The sequence below is a fragment of the Suricata suricatta genome, chromosome 15 (assembly GCF_006229205.1).
Source record: "Suricata suricatta isolate VVHF042 chromosome 15, meerkat_22Aug2017_6uvM2_HiC, whole genome shotgun sequence".
Lineage (NCBI taxonomy): Eukaryota > Metazoa > Chordata > Mammalia > Carnivora > Herpestidae > Suricata > Suricata suricatta.
In genome coordinates this window covers 35284187-35289218 of record NC_043714.1, presented here as the reverse complement: position 1 = coordinate 35289218, position 5032 = coordinate 35284187, and the positions used below count along the sequence as shown (strand labels likewise).

The window sequence follows — 5032 nt, the reverse complement described above, 5'->3', positions numbered from 1 at the left end:
GAGGCAGGTCTGTGTAACATATTTTGTGCTGGGATTTTCCAGCACCCTAAGGTACTTCCTCATTCTGTGGCTGTTTTTACATCCTGACTCAGGAGGGGAGTTTCGCCATACGACCTCCAGTACTTTTCCATCTCCCCACCCTCAGGTTACCTTTTCATTGTCGGTAGCCCACTCCCCTATCGTTGCCCTAGCCAATCATAGTTAGTTGTGTGCTTTCAATTTGTATAGACCACCCCTCTTTCTGCACACTATATATATCTCTGTAAAACACTCAATAAACGGACTTGATCAGCAACTGCAGACTTGTCCCCTTGTCTCCTTGCTTCCACTCACCCCTCCCCCACAGGAACCGTTAGAAAAAAGGGTCGCGGGCCGACTCAGCTTAGCATCACCCTCATACCTGACTACTATCCCAAAGGAAGCCTTGACGAAATACAGTGCACCAACAGGTTCATATTAGAGACATGTGGGGTTTTTTTGTTTTTTTAATGTACTACAGACAGGTACATGGCCCTACAAGAACATCGAGCATGGGAGGAAAAGCAAATCAACAGAGAGGGATGCTATATATGTAAATACTGTCACATAGGATTTGTGTATAACTCAAAGTTACGCAGTATAACTAAAAGCTACCATGAGATTATTTGAAATTATGTGTAGTTTCTCATGTGTTTATGTTTTGATTTCCTAATAAAGTAAGAAACACTGAAAGAAGATGAATTCTTCGAATCTCCCACCAACATTAGTTTCTTAGTATTATACTTACACCAATACTACCAAAATGACTTGCATCTAGTAGGACCTCAATATTTTGAATATTTTATATACATATCTAAATCTCATCTAAGTACCATGTGATTTAGATATGTTTAAATATTTAAATATTTAAAATATGTTATTTAGATGAGATTGAGATACTTTAGATATGTTGTGGATTCAGTGAAACAGAAAAAAGAAAAAACAGAAAATGGGTAATAAATTATAAGGTAACCAATCACTAAAGGGATTGGAGAAGACTATTCTCTATGCTCAAACGGCTAGTAAAATAAACTAAAAGTTAAAACCAATTAGATGTATAGTATAGGAATATTTATAGCAATCTATACTGTAGTGATTAGAGCCTAATCACACCTAAAACAAACACAGCATGTGACTGTATCCTGTTAGAACTGAATATATTGATGTGATTTTGTTCAAGCTTATTTTTATAAAGAATACATTTTGATTCACTGAAATGTAGTTCATATTGACTTTCTATCCTCATCCATTTTCATTAGATGTCTTAATAGTTGAAGAAGTTTATTGAACACATGACTCATCCTTTCTTCCAAGCCTCCATTTCTTCAGGCAAATTATAATCTTCAATATTCAAGTTCTCATTTTCCATCTGGTGATTTGTATATTACAAATAATAAATTATTGAAAGCTATTATTTGTGCTTTGTGGCTATGTAGCACAGGCACTTTGGTTTCTGTGGTGTAGACTGACCAGCATTCCCTCCTTTGCACTAATGTCTAGAATTCTAAACATATGATGAATCTGAGATTTGAATTTAGGCCGTCTAGTCTATCATGTCAACAAATCTATTCATGGGATATTTATACTAATTAATTGATGACTGGTAAAGCTTATCTAATACTGTACCATAGAGGCTGCAGAAAAAAGAATTTGGGAGAGTTTATAGGCCTTCCAACCTTCTCGATTGTATAGGCATAAATTTAAAAAACATGTTTAATACTTACAATGTCAGCCTAGAGCATCTGCATTATTCTCAAAGATTCCCAGCTTTTATAAACTATAAAATCATTTACACTATAAAGTGAAAAATTGTTTCCTTCAGGATTCATCATGTCAAAATTCACAGTGGTTATGGTTAGGTAATTAGGCCAGTTTGATAAAATGTCCCTGTGATCTGAGTAAGGCAAATAATTAGAGTAACTTGTTTTGCAATCCACTTTTACATGGTGAACCTTCTAGTTAACTCATCATAACACAGGCGAAAGGACAGATACAGCGAGTGGAGCCTGGAGTGGCAGGGGGTCTTTGGCAATGGACAGCCTAGGTTCAAGTTGCAGATATTCTTTAGTCGTTATGTATTCACTGTATAGTTGTTTAACATCGCCATACCTTCATTTTCTTAACTATAAAGTAGGGATAAAAATTGTCAATAACTTACATGCTTTTACATGGATGCAAAACACAAGTAAAACTCCTACAGGCTTGGTAAGACTGTCTGGCATGTAGCAGGCCCTCAGTGAAAGTTGCCTATAAGCTGAATAGCAATCTTCTCTGAGCCCAGAGCACCAGTCCTATGTATTTCCGAGACTTCACCTCACATTTATTTTTCTTTACAGTGTTCCAATAACAGCCCATCAAAGAAAAAGCCATGAGGATTTTGTCTTTTGGTAAGAAAAATATTTAGCAATTTTTCTCCAACTCATAATTAACCAAAGATTTGCAATTTCTCTTTGTGAATTATCTGGCCCCTTTTATACTCATTCTTACTACTCTTGTCTAACTTTGGGGCAAGGCACTACCATTATCAGCTGTAATCAAGAGAAGGCTGAAGGGGGAGGAAAAAAGAGGAAAAAACCCAAATCAGCTTATTTCTGTTTCTGTGGAACCACTTAGGTAGAAGTTTAAATCTACTGGCCATTAGAGATTTTTGCAATTACCTATGGATTTAATATTTCTGTATTTCTGTTGTTCTCAAAGTATAAAAGAGAACTAAAATTTGAGATTTTATCTTTTCTCCCACACTCAAAGGCATAAAACTCAGACATTCACAGCATAAGCATGTGTTTGAGGCACTCTGAAACTTTTAATTGCATGAGTCTGAGAGAAACCACTCTACTGTCTGTCTAAACAAGAGAATAAAACTTCACACTCTGAAGATTTTAAGTAGAAGTCATCCTCTTGAAAGGGAAGCTGTTCTAATGCTTTCTCAGATCCATTTATGTATAAGGGCTCTACAGACAAGCACACTATAAGTTCTTGAGAAGTCCATGATAATTTCAGTGACTCGGGTCCTTTCTGAACAGCCTATATGCTATCTTCCTTTTTGTGGGAACACTAGTAAGGAGTGGCTTTCTCTGATAATGTCTTGTTTTTTTGCTCTATTGATGCCTCCCAGTGCAGAAACATCTTAGGCCTTGTCAGATTCTCTATTATAAGTTCTAGTTTTCAGCACTTTATAAATCATCTATAAATATTCACTTGTGGTAGGAAGAGACTTGACAGGATTTTCACAGTGATCATTTGAGGAATTATGGGAGAAATTATATCTTACAGTTGACATGTCAGAGAAGAGAAGAAAAGGAGAGCGTGTAGATGGAGCAAAATGAACTATTGGGAAATTCACAAGTTTTAAGCATTATTTTCACAATACAAGCTTATTGCTCATGATTTTATGGAACTCAAATCAAATCCAAAAATATTTTTGGCAGGATGTCTATAAAAATAGGTAATTGAGAGGGCATAAAATTTTGTATGTATGTTATTGAATCAAAGCTCCTTTTTGGGGGGAGGTATCCATTGTTTATCTTGGTCTTAGAAAACCATCTGTAAGTTAAAGCAGGGGAATTATTTTGTTGCAGATTGGCAGCCACCCAGTTTCCTCAACATAGTTTGGCAAGACTTGTGATTGAGTACACACGAAGAAACCAAAACATATACTGGAAGAAGGAAAAATACTGAAAAGCAGTGATCTTGTAAGAATATAAAAGTAACAAAGATCTCAAAGAATATTGTTATGGTTTTTGCCCACCAAAAAGATTCATTTTAGTTTTATTATAACACCTTGGGCACAGTTAGTGTGTTTTAATGGTTTTTTTTTTTTTTGAGAGACAGAGTGTGAGTGGGGGAAGAGCAGAGAGAGAGGGAGACACAGAATCCAAAGCAGGCTCCAGGCTCTGAGCGGTCAGCACTGAACCCCACATGAGGCTTGAACCCAACAACCACGAGATCATGACCTGAACCAACATGAGACATTTAATGGACTGAGCCACCCAAGCACCTTGTTGTGGTGTTTTTTTTTTTTTTTGCTTGTTTGTTTGATTTTTGAAGATAGAACTAGGTTAGAACAACTCTTTAAATAAATCTTGCTTGAAGAAAAAAAAATGAAAAAGGAAGAGAAGAAAGAGAAAAGGAAGAAAGATGACAACATCACACATAAACTGGTCAGTCCAGTGTGACCACCGATTTGGCTGTGACGGAAGGCTTCTTGAGAACGCAGCAAATATGTTTGCCTTAATTAAATGAAGGGGGGGGCGGGAAGAGAGGAAAAACCAGCTATGCTCAGAAAAAACTCACATATTTCAAAAGGTAGAATTTCTTTAAATGAGAAAAGGAAATATAAAAAATGGTAGGACACATGGATTTCTGAATGGATTGAAACTTAAACTGGGTAAAATAACATTAAAACAAAACTTTTGAAAATGAAGTTACAATAGTACTAATGTCTTATCATCTTGCAATTCTAAATCCCAAGGGACTGCAGACAACCTGTTTAAGCTCAAAAAACAATAAAAATAAAAATAAAAACCCCATAAGCTAAGTTGTTATGATCATTTTTGTGTTCCCAGTAAATAAAACAAAGTATGGAGAATTTATCTGCCCAGACAAAAGTCATATGATATTTAGGACAAGATTCTAAACTGATTACAAGCTGTTGGCTATTTCATTCATTCTTCTTCATATGAGCCAAACAATCACAACTTCTTTACCTAGTTACTTATAAGCAAGTAGAAAACATAATCTAGTTTTCACTTTTTAAATATCTGGCAAACATTAATGTGTATTGATGAAATTAGAAGCCCATAGCATACCAATAAGCAGCTTTAAGAATGTAAATGAATAAAATTAGATATAGTAATATACAAAAATATCCAAAATCACAACAAACATCTTTAAAAAATATTTCCATCTAAAATGTACTTCTTCCTCAAATGCAAATACCAGAATTAGCTTATCTCCAGATATATTTGATTATCTCATTATTTACTCAATAAATATTAATATCTCAAATATTGAA

At 35.1% G+C, this 5032-nt stretch overlaps 1 long non-coding RNA gene across 1 annotated transcript; it reads left to right on the top strand.

The window, feature by feature from the left end:
- The first annotated feature begins 362 nt into the window (after positions 1 to 362).
- On the top strand, positions 363 to 3808 carry LOC115279229. Its single transcript, XR_003903297.1, has 3 exons — positions 363 to 449; positions 2355 to 2405; positions 3597 to 3808. It is a non-coding gene; the product is annotated as an uncharacterized LOC115279229 (long non-coding RNA).
- Positions 3809 to 5032: the final 1224 nt, after the last annotated feature.